Consider the following 16,261-nt stretch of genomic DNA (forward strand, 5'->3'; position numbering starts at 1 on the left):
GCACACAGGAAGCCTTGGAAATTATGTGTCTGACGTGGTGCTCACCGAGGTAACCATGCTCAGGGTTCGGTTCGGCGATGCATGCTCTTCCCCAGAACTGGCAGTTGTGCAGCTCAGTGCTCTAGTTTTCAGAGAGTGGCTCAAACCCTTTTTGCCTGTCAGTGTCACAGTGTCCCCAAGGGGCTGGCGTTTCCTGGGTGGTAAGATCAATGAGATCTATGCATTTAGTAACCCAAAAAAGAACCTTAATGCAGTCAAAAGGGAAATAAAAATGCTTTGGATTGTGATTAGGGCTTTCCGAAATGTCTGTTGAAACAACAACTTCTCAACAGGAAGTTAGATTTCAAGTAAATGTTGGGTTTCTCACTAAGAATGTGCTTTGAACAAGAAACATTGATCTCCATTAAGTGAAAAATGAGGAGATCCCATGGCCTTCCAGGCCACAGCACCACTGCCAGCTTCCTCCAGCACCCCAGCCTGTTCCTGAGCAGGTCAAATAGTGACCCAACAGGGAGTTTTGCCTCCAGCCAGAGCCCCGCATGCACCAGCTGGGTGGCTTTGAAGAGGTGGGTGGGAGAGCCCCAAGCCTGGGCTGCGGGGCACAGTGTGCAGCTCGGTGAGGCTGCATGTCATGGCTCACCAGCGTGGCTGCACGTCATGGCTCGTCTGCGTGGCTGCGTGTCATGGCTTGATGGCTGTGCACCACGGGAGGCATTTGGGAGCGCCAGCAGGAGGGTGATTGGCGCTGGCTCTCAGCCTGTTCCACCTGGCTTCATGGAAGCATTTCAAACACTTGATAAAGTAAAAATAACGTGCTTACGCATGGAGTTGGCAAACCTATAGAGTTTGAGTTTATATATCTTAATGTGAGCTTATTATTAGAGGCATTCAGGGTAACACCATCATTATACCCTTTAACATGCCTACAGGTCTGTGTTTCAGCAGGACTCAAGCGCAGGGGGAATCGCAGCATGGCACGATATCCCAGCTACCGCAGAGGGCTGATGCGGTGGGTGGGAGCTGGTGCGGAGCAGCCCCAGCCTTTCCCAGCAGGATGCTCGGTGCAGTCCAGCACGTGCTGGGACATGCTCTGGGGCAATGGGAGAGGAACGGAGAAGTGTTCAGCAAGAGACACAGGCTGCAAGCGACACAGGGTGCTGGGGCAGCGAGGGCAGGAGGCAACACTGGCACAGGAGGCCAGAGGCTCAGTAGGTGCCTTTGTCCAGCTTTTCTTAGTTTACAGCTGCTTAATTTTTCAGCATACCTGTAATAACATTTTGATTATTATTTTATTATAATTTTATATAACTTTAATATTTTATTATTTTTTTAAGAAAAACAGACTCTCTAGGTTTGACAACCCCATAAATAAAATTTAATAAATTTTTAAAAATAATTTTAATAATACAATATATTATTTAAAAAGTTGTATGTTTGTATAAATACACGTGGACCTGCAGGCACACAGAAAGCTGCCGTTTCAAGTGTTTCATGAAAGTGTAATTTATGCCCTGCAGGATCAAGCGCAGCAGGGCAGCTGGAGCCCAGGGCAGCCGGAGCGGGGGTCGCCGCGCTGGGCGGGGAGGGGGTCCGGGGGCCCGGGGTCCGGGTGGGTCGGGCCGCGGGGGAGCGGAGCGGTAGGGTCCCCACTGGAGGGTGCTGCAGGCAAAGGGAAACTAAAGGGTCCAGCTGCTGGGCTGCAGCTAGATGATCTTTAAGGTCCTTCCCAGCCCAAACCCCTCTATGATTGTATGATTTTGTGGTTTTAAGCAGTGTTAGGAAGTTGTAGGCAGTTATCTTCGTTAGTTTTTAGTGCGTGTTTGAGTTATACCAGAGATTGGAGACTCCCAGGGATAGCGCTTGTGTATTTCCAAATAAGCTGTCAATTAAACTAAGAGAAATTTTTCCTGATTTATACAAGAGGCTTAAGCATCCAAAAAATTTTCCCCAATTATCTTAATTTAATTAAAACCCCAACATTTATTATAACTCTATTTAATATTTGCTTATTCAAAAGAAATAACATTTGAAACGTACTGAAGCCCAGGTTTGCGTAAGGAAAACCTGTCCTTGATGCAGAAGCTTGGACTTGAAACGCACAGACTTTAGGAATTCAGCGGCACGTGTCTAAGCATACATTCTGTCAAATCCTAAATGAATGTTGGGAATTACATCCCAGCATTAGACTCACATTTCATAGGTCTGGCCAAAAGGCCTTTGGGCTTCAGGTGCAAGTCCCGAATATCATCAGAAGGAAACCTGTCCCTCAGGTTGGAATTGTTCAGGACATGATGCTATTGGGTTTCAGAAGATAATTTTCCCTGTTCTCTGTTTTTTTCCTGTCTACCATCTTCCTGTCCTGCTCACCTCACCCCCACGAGGTGTGCACACCCCTCTGACCCATGGCCCCATCCCACCCACTGCCCCAGGAGATGGCTACTGACCATACCATTCCCCCGATCTCTCGGGAGACGCCACCATGGTCCCAAAGGCCCCTGGGGCCACTGGTGCAGCGCTGGGGAGAGGGAACTGCAGCATGGGAAGTCATGGGGATGTGTCCTGCTTCCCCAACCCGGCAGGGAACCATGCCCCTGAAAGAGGGAATTTTGGTCCTTCCCTGTGCCTCCTGCAGTGCCTTTGCTTTGGGGGGACAGAGAAACAAACAGACCCAAAGCCCTGTTCACCCTGGGCCCTGCCTGGAACTTAAATAAACACGAAGGAAGAGCTTCAGCACAACACTGTTGCCCACAGCCAACTCTACCAAGCCCCAGGGTGTCACAGACTGCGTTTCTCCGTCGTCAGGGTGGGCAGCGCTTTGTAGCAGAAATTAGCAGGGGTTGTGCGGTGTGGGCCATAATCCCTCTGCTCTTGCTGGAAATAGCAGTTCTAGTAAGAAAAACTGTCCCAGACACAGAGCAGGCTGTTAGATAGTGGTTTCCAGTGTATCGATGCAATTATTCTCGTTATAGCTAAAAAATTTTTCAAATATTATATACTCTGTGTGTGTGTGCATGTGTGTACACATACGTAAAATGGAGAATTTGGAGACTGGTCCCTGAAGGAGTCCGTAAATGTGCACATCTGAGGAAAAGGAGTAGTTGGCCATCACTATCACACAATATCTTTTGTGACTAAATTCCTTCTGGTAAATACACATGAGGTATTAACTCATGTGATCCTGGACTGAAGACTGACACAGGTAAAATTAGAATGACCAAAACAGGTGCTGTGCTCACCCCTACAAAGAAATATTCCCTCCGTGAAGAAGGATCACATCTGGGTGGTGATCCAGTTTGATTCGTGACTGTAAAGGTTTCCTGTTGGTAATCGAAGATAGTACTATAATTACAATCTTAATTGCTTCAATCTTAATGAAAGCATTGAAAATATTAATATTAAAAGAGGTTTATTTACATTTTTTTCACCAATAGAAGGGTGAAGAGAAGACCTTTGTCTAAAAGAGGGTTACTGTGTTTGACTGGCGCCTGCGGAGCGGCATGTGCTCCAGGAGCGTGGGGAGATGCCTCTCCCCCCAGAACGGTCAGTGGTGCTGACCATCACGGACAAGCAGCTCGGACAGTAACCCATCTATTTTCAGATCCTCCAGCCCTTGTGTTTCTTACATCAGCGCAAATTCTTTTTAGAAGTGGCCTTAACATTTTCAATTAAGAACATGCAATGTATTTCCTACTGTAGGCAGCAATTAGAAATACCAATTTCAAATGTTCAGAGCTTTATATTTTATTTTGCTGTGGATAGTATGTGTGAGTGTGCGATGCCGTAGGGCGGGTGGCACTTCCCCCAGGGAATGCCTGCCAAGCTCCCAGTGGGGACACTTATTCTGCACTAGTGCTGGATCTGCCCATGGGAACCTGTTTGTTTGGTAGATAATTACCTTTCTTTCAATTACTTTGTATATTGATTCCACAATCAAGTTCTTCTTTTTTATTGGTGTATTTTAGTTGTCAGAAGAGGTTGGGGTTTTTTTTAAGATCAGCAGAAATGATCCATGGGGGAGATGATGAGTTTACTGGAGCTTGAATTTCCCTGCAATGTTTCATCAGCTGCCTTCTGTGTATATATATATTCTTGCATTTTGAAAGGGGCTGTAAATGGCTTTCTTCACAGGGGTACAGAGATAAGGCTAATGAGCTACATTATTAGAATACTAATTGGCACATCTTTGCTGTGCAGGGTAACCCAAAACATTTTGTTTAAAGTGAACTGCGTGGGGGAAATTCAAGCCATCAGGAAGATCCAATTGAGCAAACAGCATTCCTGGGAAGTTACAGAGGAAATTACTCAAAGCCTGCTCGTTTTTACTACGCTATAAATTTTGTGAAACTTTCTTGATTTCATTAAATAGTAGAATTTGGCTCAGTAATAATAAGGGGATTTCTGGCAGATGAATAATTGTCTATTGATACAAAAGCATAGGTCGTCTCGTTGCACAGTATTTCTGCTTTAACATTTCAGGGCTTGTTACAAACTGAAGTGCATAGGAATGACAACGTCAGTCTGAATTTACAGATGAGATGAGGTGAGATGGAGGTCCTCAGGCAGGAATAACAGCAGCGCTGGTGCTTAAGGACAGTCTCAGCGCAGTGCAGGTCTGAGGCACGTCTGGGAAAGCTCTTTCATCATGGAGAGGTCTCAGTTTATGAAGAGGCTGCTATTTACTTTTTTACTAGTAGGAATAGAAAATCAGAGTAGGAAAACAATTTGAAGGAGACCTGCTGAGATTTCCCTTCTAAGCAGACCATCTGTTTTATTATGGCAGTAAGTTTCCATTGTGCTTCCCAGACAGGTTAGTACCTGGGATAATTCTTTATCCTCTCTACAATCAAGAAGCCCAGGTTCCTGTTTTGTTGTAGGGGTATCTGACACACAGCATAATTCATACAGGTGTCAAAGAGCTTTCTCAGAGTGTAAACATCCTGTAGATTTGTGCACAGCAGCCACAGCAATTCTGTGTCCTGCCAGCTTCGCCCTCAGGAGCTCCCACCCCACGTCTGTCTCAAAGAAAACTGCAGGCATGCTCCCAGCAGAGCCCAGAGTTTGGAGGAAATCCCCACCGAGACCTTTCTGTGTAAACCGACCATTTCCAGGCATGCCTCACAGGCCAGACACGTGCCACAGTGACCGGTTGTTTCACGTTTGTATCTTACCAGCAATGCAGGGTTTTTCTTCGGTAAAAACAACAAATCAGTAATTATAATCAAAATACATATTCAGCACAACTCGGTGCAGAACTGTAAAAGTCTGGTCCACAGAGCTGTTTTTAAAGATAATCATTCATTAGTCATTAATATTCCAAAGTACTCCCAGGCATAGCAGGTTCAGTTGTCATTAAGTCTGAAGTGTTCTTCCCCTTAATTTTATTCTTGCTGAGTTCTTGTAAATAATAAGGACACATGTTTTTGTAATGTACCAAACTCAGTATTAGCCTGAAGAATTAATTAGCTGCAAAATCTATTATAAAGCAAACTTTTTTTAAAAAAAATGCAGTATATTTGTAAATTAATATGTTTGTGTACACAAGCCCTACATATATATACAAATACGTTTTTATACACATAGCATTAATTTGCAAGGCTTGCAGCAGTCAAAACCTTTGGAGAAGTTGTTATACTAATATGTAATAGCAAAGGAAGAAAAAGAATGTTTTTGAGCATACTCTAGCATCAATTATCAGAAACCTTTTCTTGGTCCCTGTCAGGGACCTCAGCCTTTCACTTCTCATAGAGAGCCAAGATGCACAACAAACCACTTAAAGCTAGATCAGACTTAATTTTTTATGACTAGTTCACAATGCTGAGGTACAATTTTTTGTAAATTCATGCTCTTTATTCGTAAGATTTCAGGTAACGAGCCTGATCCTTATGGGTTCCTTCCAACTGGAAATATTCTGTGATTCTCTGATATCATGGATGTTATGTATCCTTTCCAATGCTATTTTAATATGCATGTATAGAAGCATAAAAATCTATTGTGAAGATTTTGTTTTGAGATGTATCGGGAAGAGTCACAATTCTGAAGATTTATGGTTAGATAAGGTGAGAATAATGAATATTTGATTTATTCAGCATTACTAGCTACTAGGATGTTGTGTCATCAAGTCTTAAACTTCTATTTTTCTGGTTTGAATCTGGTGTCATAAGGACACCGAAACACAATGTGCCTGCCTGCCCAGCCCCAAACCAAGTAATTATGTCAAATTCCCATTACGTTACTAATTCCTACAGATGGTAAGAGAAGAGGCAAGTGGCTGGGAGAGACAGAGATTCGGCTGTGCTGGGCAGGTGGCAGCGGGAGGTCAGCAATATGAACAGTCACAAGAGAACACACACAGAAAAGCGTAATGGACAACCTGCCTTCGTTAATTGAGCTGCAGGTCCTGGTGTGCTCTTCTGGAGACACTGTCCGAATGTAATACAAGTGTAAGACAGATTTTGTAGGTCAGACTGACTCCTGGGTGGAAAACCTTGCAGTGGCTAATTCCACTGCCTGCGGATTTGGGGTTCTCGGGGTGCTGGCCTGAAGGTGGATCAGGCATGGGATAGCTTCAGACTGGCCGTGCTGGAGAGCTTAATGTAGGGGTGGCTGCGTGTACGTGGGATTGCGCTCTGTATCCTCCTGCTGTTTGTAGGGTTTCGGTGTTCCTGTGCACCACTAAAATCAAACAGAATTTTTCTGCTGAATCCAGGGGAGCAGGATGTCTCCTTGCATCTCTCATCTGCTCCACAGTGGCACAAGTGTGAGGGCGCCCTTCACATGCATGTTGTGTCCAGCTTGCAAGGCCAGCCCTAATCCCCGCAGAGTACCTACGAGCATGCCTCCAGTCCTGCGCATCCCAAGCCCACTGCATCTGCTGCGTGCGTGCAGGTGGTCTTCAGCACATGTATGCAGTGGGCCTGATACACACCAATGACTTCTAGGTCATTGGAAATCCCAGATAAACCTCCCCCAGGAAAGGAGTAGGCATCCAAGGAACTAACAGCTTAATGGCCTTATGCAGATCTGTAGAGGCAGATGTAGGAAATTTTGTTCTGTCAATGGCTTTTTCTAAAGACAGATTTCCACAATGGCCAGTTTCCTTCATGTTATAAACAAGAACACACTCTAGGGATACAATAAATTGATGAAATGAGTGTCAGAACGGCTGTCAAGGAAATACCAGCATGTGTTAGCAATGCTGTGATGATCTTGAAGGTAAGGGGACTGTAAAATACTCACACATCGTCAAATCAAATCAACCTTTCCAGCCTATTCTAATTGTATCAAGAGAGTGACTGTAGAATCCTAAAGGCTGTAAATTTATAATTTAACAGATTTCTAAGAGTGTTAATTGTAGCTATGTTTCCTAAAAAATGCCTTGAAAAGGTCATCTAGGAAAGGGACCAATGGATGTTTCAGTACGATTTAGCAGCTGCCTTCAACCCGGAGGACCTACGAGTTCCTCGTCAGGGCTGAGATCGGGTCTGACGTCTTGCCCTGAACTCTCACCCTTGGGCTGCCTTTCCCTCAGGAGCAGCCCGAGTTACAGTCAGGGTGTCAGCCTGCATTTTCTGCATTAGCACCGCATTTACAGCTTGACTGGGTTCCCCACTGCTTTGAAGCCCTTCCTTTTTAAATGTCACGTATTAATGCTGCTGATGATCTCTTATCTGTAACCTGGTGATCTGCAGCAAGAAATAAATGTTTGTGAGTAACCAGGTTCTTGACAGATTGTAATGTTTTATTACCTTTCTGTCTTTCAGAGCTGTTTCAATTACTTGTTTCCATTGCCCTTCAGAGCTGAGGTGGTATAGAATAGGTGAACCAGGATGGGTTTATTCCCTACTGTGTTGTGTAATAATGATTTTCAAACACTACAGAAGACTTGGCCATGAATTTAGCAGTGGGGCATGTTTTTCTAACACAGCAGAAGGGACCACTGCCATACCTGCTTGTGCAGGGGTCCGGATGGGGATGGATGCTTGAACTGAGCCCCAGGCCTGGGCTGTGCCCTGCCCCAGCTGCCGTGGTTGGTGCACTTAACTCTGCCATTGCCTATTTCTCCCATCAAAAGGCTCCATTTTTTGCAGATTAATTTTGAAAGTACAAAAAATCCCTTACTATTTGCCTGGGCTGAGTAGAGCTGAATGGCTTCATTGTCTGCAGTTGTCACAGGAGTCCCCCAAATCTTAAATTCCCAATCCCCAGCTTCCTGTGGAGACACTCCCAGCTAAGGGCTTTATTTCCTCATGGGCGCCTTCAGCCCTTTCGCGGCACAGGTAGATGCATGTGCCACATAAGGGATTCCAGCCATAAACTTACTGCTTATACATTACAAATAGAGGTTTCTGTAAGGGTTAAGTGCTAACAAGGTTTTTAAAATCCACATTATTGCAAATATAGAAGACAATTATTTTAAATTATTTTCTTTAGTTGGTAAAAATATTGATGCTATTTATGTTTTCTGGGTATGTAACAAATAGCAATACAATTCAGTATTTTATATATAACACAACATGCAAATACATTTTATAGGTACTGTACCATATTTTCTGATACCATAATGACTGTCTTCTAATAGATCTGTCTTTTTAAAAAGCATTCTAGCATCACTTATCGATTACATGCAAAGTATATGTAAGTGTATTATAAATTCACTCATACGCACGATTTACCCTCAATAGTTAGGGGGTGATACCAGCAATTAAGGTAAACCGGGTTTCTAAAGGGCAAAACAAATAGGGTTTGGTGCAGAATCAGCTGTTGTTCTAAAGCCACCTGCTCTGGTGGGAGCATGAGAGCCCAGACCATGCTGTCACATGCTGCTTTTTGGATGGTACAGGAGTCTGTCCTGGTTTCGGCTAGGATAGAGTTAATTTTTTTCTTAGGAGATCATCAACTAGAGATGTCATCAGATAGTTTTAATTATAAATCTTCTTCTCGTTCTCTGTTACACACTGCTGCAAAGGTAAAGAAAATGCTGGACTTCTTCTATATGCATAAGTAGATGTGTGTGTGTGTGTAAAATTAGTAGTATCTAGTTTATTTCCAAAAGATGTTATCACTAATAAATAGTTTGTAATGGAAGGAAACAGCTTTTTAAAACCATGCTATTAAGCATCAAAGGATCAGCGCTATTTTGTCCTGTAGCAGAGGTACTTTATAGTGTACCTGTGCCAGGTTTCCCCCTGTCTCCATTAAGGCCATTCTGCGCTTCCACCTCCCGCGATGCTGATGCCAGAAACCCAGCTTTGCCCAACACGTCGGTCCCTTTACAGTATAAAACTGTGAAGAAAAGTGTACAGAAACTCTTAAAAATCCGACGTGCTGGCTGTTACCCTGGTTAGCCAGGTTCCCAGCAGAGCGGTGATGGGAGGGGAAGGCTCCACGCTCCCACCTAGGCCCGGGCTCGGCGGGCAGCTCGTGTTGGAGAGGCAGCGCCTGAAACCCCTGGCCCACCCCAGCCCTGCGCCCGCTCCCAGCTGAAAAGCCTCAGGGGCCCTGGGGCCCCAGGAGCAGTATTTCAGATCCCAGGCCTATAAATATTTATGAAGTGAAGTGCTTTCATGCTCATGAATAGTTCTTCTGCACAGCGTATGTTCACAAGATTTATCAACATCAATGGATAATGTTGAGTAATTTTCCTTCAGTTGGTATATTTTACTATTTTAGAGGGGGCGGGGTAAAAGCCTAGAAGTTTCCAAATCAGTACGGTCAGGAACAAAATACACCATAGGTACAGTCACTGGGATGCCTTGTAAAAAAAGTGCTGTTAATTCTTAAATGCCAAAATCAAAGTAAAAATTCAGAATTTAGTAACAAATTAAGCAGACAGTAAATGACTGCTGATTACTGAGATTCTTAGAGCTAGTAACTGATACTCGCTCCTCAAAAGCCATTTGAAAGTGGTTGTAAGTGCAGTCAGCCCTACTGCCTGGTGTGCACGGCTGGGCTGGCAGCTGGCCGGGGGGCAAAGGGCCTGGGCAGGGACAGGACGGGGGGAGCGGGGGCTCCGGGGGCCCAGCAGGTTAGGATCAGGCTCTCTTGGGCTCTGCAGGAGTCAGGCAGCATCAGATCAAGCTTTGACATAAAGGGAGAATGTGGAAGCTGTGAGTGCTGGTTACTCACAGGAGCTGCTGCGCTCATGGGTGGACAGTGTGGGCAAACGGTACAATGGAGTTTGTATTTCTTCCTGTAGAAGCCTCTGAATTTTTGCAGACTTTTCACTCAGTAGAGAATTAACGTAGGGAAATTGCAGAAGTGGTCTTTGGCTGCTCATCTGGCTCACACAGTCAGGTATTAGCAAAAAATGATGTCTTAAAAAATAAGGCGCACTCCTTTCCAAGTTGTAGTTGCAGCTGTAATTTGTGTAAGTATTGAAAGATCCATAAGTATTATTAGCCTGATCTTTAGCTACTGCAAATCACCGTAACTTAATTGCAACTAGCAGACAGTTCCCTCTTTCTCACCAGAAAAAGAAGAAAAAAAAGGAAAAGAAAAAAGAGAGGTCCTCCCTTCTTCTTCACCAGGGACCTGCCCCATCCTCTTCCCTGACACAAAAAGTTACCTTTCTGTGGAACCTGTTTGAACTAAATGGCCACTTTTTTTCCCCTCGTATATGAAATGGTTAAATAAACCCTTCTATATTTCATTCTGCTCATGATTTCTCATTTTCCTGTTTTCTATGACCTCCTCCCCCCCACGCAGTAAATGGCAATGGGTTATCTGCATTTATAAGAAGAGGGGTTGAATATGCCATAAATTCACGCATGTGGATCCAAGTGGGTGAGGAAGGGGGAAATAAAGAGGAAGCCAAGCCTAGCCCATTTTTCTTAACACGGAAATGAAATTGCACCTTTTCATTCTCAGCATGGATGATAAGTGAGAAGACAGGAGAGAATTTGCATTTGCACATACAAGTGACAAAGCTTGTGGTTTCCCGGGTGAGGAGGGGATCCGGCCCACAGATCCCTCCAGCATCCTTTGCCCTCCCCACAGTGCCCAGGGTGCCCAAAGGACCAGCAGTGCTGGGGCAAGCACCAGGATGAGCCCAGGCTCACAAAAGGCATTCAGCAGAGAGGTGCTGGGGACTGAAGCCACCATCTCGCATTCACCCTTCTAATTCCTGGCAATTCAGCCTGAAGCAGAACACCTCTCAGCTGGACAGGACTATTTCAGTCCCCAAATTCGCTGTGTCTGCAGCCTTTACAGCAAGAAAGCCACCAAGGTGACCAGCTGGGATAGTGGGCACGCTGTGAAGCACACCTCCTGGTGACATTCACTGTACTTTGTTAGGGTGCTTAAGCAAATATTTCACATTTTCAGCTAATCTAAAACTTGCAGCCGTGTTTCAACTGATTATTAACTCTGCTTAATGTATGGAGAGTGATATGTTGCAAAGTATTAACTTAGCAAATTCAATTGCTGCCTTTGTGTTTTAGTTGCCTTTTTGTTATTCCCAGAACATTTCTTATATTTCCCCCAGCAATCGTGAGAGATGCGTGTCCCAGGCTAACACTGCCTGTCTCCCTCAGCCGTATGGTCGCTCGTGCTGCTAATGCGTGGGTCAGTGTTGGCCGCGAGGGCAGATGGCCCATCTGCTGAGCATCACTGGCAATGGTCTCATCCGTAACCAGCAGCCTCCTCGCTTCCTACCAGGGGCATGTGACAGGCAAGAGCATGTGAAATAGGATTTACAGCTCAGGGTGGTGTGTTTTAAGCAAACTCCCAGCAAATCCCCTTAGCACTATAAACTTATATATCTCCTTGCATTGCAGCCTTGGAAAGAGGCTGTGCGTAATAGTAACAGGCAAATGAAGACAATCATTCCTCCTCCACATGAGCTTTTATCCATAATCTTTGATGAATTGCATTTCTGGATTGCTCTGTGTCAGTGAAGCTGCAGTTTTTCACAAGCAGTGAACGCTCAGGTGCACAAATATTACAGCTCCATCCATTACCATTTTCTAAATGCTTCATTTGTCCCATTCTTACAGCTTTCTGGGGGAAAAAAAAACAAAACAAAAACACAAACCCACAAAAAAACCTCTTTGGCAGAAGACTGCATGGTGAGACAATTTTAACTGTGTCCCTTTTAAAATAAGCAAATGTCAGTCCTCCAGACAGTATTTAAGTGACATTTGAAATGGCAGTGGACGTGATCCCCAGCGAGTGCATAGCACCACCGTTTGCCTTCACGGAAACTCATTGTGACTTCCCAGCCCTGCCCCGGCGCTGCCTACCTGGCTGCTGCTTGAAGTGACATACACGTAAAACGAAGTGGCGTCTTTAAAATTCGGTGTCACTTACTCTTGATTTCTCTGAGTTCCATGGCTTTTTAGGAATCACTTATTCAAATTCTTGAGGTTTCATCTCCCACTCGAGACAGTGTAGCCCCTGTCTCGAGGCCGCTGGGGCGCACAGTGCAGGGGGGCTGTGCTGGGGAGGGGGCTTCAGTGCACCTACTGCTGAGCTTTGGGGGGAGAAGGGACAGGGGACGGGGGTGCCTCTTCCTCTAGGCATTGGCTGAACTATTCTGCTTTCCATGCATTTGCCCCAGAAACTCCTGCTGGCCATGTCCGCATGTGAAACAGAAAGCAATGAGGAACGTTCTCAAAAGTGATGAGGAATGTCCGAGGATGGAGCGCACGGAGGGGCAGAGCTGCGCAGGCAGCCGCCCGTCCCACCTTAGGGCACGATGGCCTCTTGTGCCATCTCTCCTCACTTGGGGAGGTCGAATTTAGCTCCACGGGTTATTAATGTCATGTCCTCTCCATGACACAGCTCCTTCTTCTGTCCATTATACCGACGTACTACTATCAGTAGGTACCAACTGTTGCTGAAGCAGCTTACACTGCTGTGGTATCTCTCTGATGTCATCTGCTGCTGTCCTGGCGCCCTGCAAAGATGTGTACCCATACAGGATGGCCACTGAGTCCCGGGTTTGGAAAGCAGGGGAGGGGGGTGCTGGGGGGGTGGGGGTGGCGGGGATTCGTTTCTGCTTGGAGGGCATGTCCTGCCCCCAGCTTAGGCAGCCTTCACCAGCTCTTTCCCAGCACGCTGTCAGCTCAGAAAATCAGCTAGACTTGTCTTAAGCCTTTCTTTCCTTTGATTTCTGATAGGAGAATAATCTGTACCACTCCTTGTAAATGATAATTATCAAACAAATCATCTCATTGCTCTGATTGCTATTTACTGACTTTAATGCAGAAGTGGCAGTGTCTCAGCACGCTGCCGGTCACTGCTCACACTCTTGCTCTTTTTCAGCATCCCGATCCACAGCACTTCACACGTCCCGGGAATTCACTTGCTCCCACAGGACGCTCCAAAGAGGAGGGATGTGGATGCAGGGGGAGGTGGTGTTCAGGAAAGACAACCTCAGAATCTGTGTGAAGCTAGACAGGGCAAACTTTAAATTCATCATTCATCATCATCATCATCATCATCACGTTCTGAGTGTTACCTGAAAACTACTAGGGGAGTATTGCTTAAGAAAAATGAATAACACAATCTGTGATACAGCCTATAGAAAACAGTATGCTTAACATTTAATAAATTATCTTTTTTTTTTTTCCTGAGAAAAACCAGCAATTGGATAAGCCTGCTCCAACTGCAAACTTCACTGAGAGCTACTTAACCCAACGTAGCAAAGCCCGTGAAATGGAAATGTTGCAGTGCTTGAGACTAAAAATCGTGTGTTGGAAAGAGAACCCAGCTGTGATTGATCCTTATATTTATTTTATTCTGTAGGTACCTGCACCGCTTCCAAAACTTGTGTTGAGTTTATAAAGCTATGAAGAAAATACCTTGATACCGAAATTCTAGAAACTCTCCGGATACTTGTACATCAATCACCTGTTTTAAACCAGACAGTGTAAACAGCAAAGGGAGCTAAACTACAAAAATGTAAGAAAATGAATTGTTCAGAAAAGTGTTATATTTGTACTGAAGTAATACGACATTTTAAGTCAAAGGTTGTGGATTTTGATGTCAGTGTATATTACAAAAGCAATTTAACAAATTCCAGTTCTACCAGATACAAATACCAGTGCTGTGGTTACATTGATAAGCCCCATTTTTACTTCTGCATTTCATGCTTCAAACATGTGTCCACTCTGAGTTCTCCTTAATGTCTTAGAATGTTTTTTGTACTTCGAAGAGCTGCAAGCAGTGGTTGAGGCACCTGCCCGCAGCCCAAGGCACTGCGGAGCTCCGCAGGGAGGTGACGTGCCGGCCCCTCGCAGGGCACCTTCCCTGGCAGGCGGGGGGGTGCAGCGCTGCTGCCCAGGGTTGCGGGGGCACGGCAGCTGCTCAGGGTGCGCTGCCGGGGCTGGCAACAGGGGCAGCCCATGCGTTGGGCAGTGGCCTGGCTCCATTTCATCGCTGCTTACTCAGGCTGTGCTTTTGCATGTCATGCACATGTGTCTAGAATTTCAGGTCCATTTTCCCATTACTTAGACTTTCTTCATCATGCTTTTTTTTTTTTTTTAATTAAAAAGCCAACTGTACAGGACAGGTATATGTGTAAATAAAGGATTATGCTTATATATATGTTAATATTTATATGTAAAAAGATATGTACATAGGAAAGAAAAAAATGGTTCAAGTAATGTTTTCAAAACTGTTCCTTTCTTATAAATGCAGACAGGAAATTTACATAGATGTGTTCCTTAATTTTAGCATAAGGGTTTTCACTCAATTTTCAGTCACTCTGCATTTGATCCCACTGGGGTTTTGTACGATGACTTTGTGCAGTGAGTCCTTGACCGTGGCATGGAGCCACTCCTGAGACGCGCCACCCTCTCCATCCCTGAGATGAGCTCTGTCAGAGATCTCGTTTGCTGTCGTCTCGCCTACGGGTCTTGCGCATCTTTTAAAAACATGGTCTCAGAGCCACAGGACCATGGCAGGGGGGTGCATTACCCTAATCCAGGGCTTTTTCCTGCAGACCCTCAGTCTTGGTGCAGAACAGCAGCAGAAAGGTGGAGTTTGCAGCCCGGGGAGGGATCCTCAGCTGTTCTCTGGCTGGCGAGCAGGCTTTTGAGGCAAGCGGCCGCAAGGCAGGGGCTGCCAACCACTCCAGTTTCTCATCCATAAGCACCTTTTATAAATCCCCCAGATGTCCTTCAAATAACAGCAAGAGAAGAGGGCCAGATAAACTGAGCATCTCACCAGGTGCATCGCTGATGTATACGTTAGCTGCGGCAGGCAGTCTCTGCAGGAGCACCGGAGTGGCTCGCACGCTGCCTGCCTGGGTGCCCAGGCCTGGCACGGGCCGGCTGCCACCTGTGCCGAGGCGCATCTAATCCGAAATCCATCGGAACCGCAGCTTGCGCGGTCACCAGCCCCACGTGGGGCATCACAGGCCCATGCTCCTTGTCACGCTGGCGGAGGACTGTGGCTGACCTGTGAAGTACTCTGCTCTAGTAGTATCCGTAGCCTTCGGTGTATCCTTGAGTGCCTTATGCGGCTTGCGAACAAAACGCTGGACTGTGAAGTGATAAACATGCCCGACAGTTCCTGGGGGGGCCGGTGCCAGCTCCCTTTGCGTCCCCAATGCCACCGCCACCACCTCGCGATGGGCAGCGTGCATTAGCACGGGAACGAATTTAGTTTAGACTCAGGAAATCATATTGTGAATATGTGTATGAAACCCTGTACTTACATATTGTACATTTTATACAAAGGAACTACTGTAAACTTATGCAAAATGAGAACCAGAGAAAATGTTTGGGGGTTTGGTTATTTTTCCCCCATGGCCAGTGTGCCGTGACCCATGTTCTCTAATACAATCCCAGCCACCACATCCTAAAAACATCATGTTTGGTTCAGTGCTGAAACAGTAATTGACAGGCCTAAAATAGGGCTGGATTGATCAATTCCAGAATTTTACACATATTTTTGTATTGTGATTCATATGATATATATCAAGAGACTTTCTATTCATTTGTAAAATACATAAATTATTGTAAACTTTTAATAAAAAGATCTGTTTTAAACCTTCAAATCAGATCGATGGCTTTGGTTCTTTTCCCCGGTTGCAAAACATAGGGCTTTGATTAGTCCAGAAACTTGGCTCTTTTTTTTTTTTAATACCGTGCAGTAGGTTTTTAACCATTTTTTTAGTTCTACCTGAAAGATTGATTAAATCATGAACTTAAAAAAATATTCTTGCAGCAACACAACTTACCTCCTACTGAGCTGAATGGGAAATTTGCTCGTTTCCGCATCGCTGGATTGCGGGTGGGATCATGCCCACCTGGTC

The 16,261-nt window shown here is 45.2% G+C and overlaps 1 protein-coding gene across 10 annotated transcripts in view; it reads left to right on the forward strand.

Annotated features, from left to right (window-relative positions):
* The window catches only part of JAKMIP3 (Janus kinase and microtubule interacting protein 3), an 89,616-nt gene extending 73,626 nt beyond the window's left edge, over positions 1 to 15,990 (forward strand). For 9 of the 10 annotated variants that reach the window (XM_056352615.1, XM_056352616.1, XM_056352608.1 and 6 more), the window contains one exon: positions 13,747 to 15,990. The gene's annotated coding sequence lies outside the window, so the exon portion shown is untranslated. The remainder of the gene's footprint in view (positions 1 to 13,746) is intronic. The other variant, XM_056352611.1, reaches the window with a different exon arrangement.
* The last annotated feature ends 271 nt before the right edge of the window (positions 15,991 to 16,261 follow it).

The sequence above is a fragment of the Falco biarmicus genome, chromosome 9 (assembly GCF_023638135.1).
Source record: "Falco biarmicus isolate bFalBia1 chromosome 9, bFalBia1.pri, whole genome shotgun sequence".
NCBI lineage: Eukaryota > Metazoa > Chordata > Aves > Falconiformes > Falconidae > Falco > Falco biarmicus.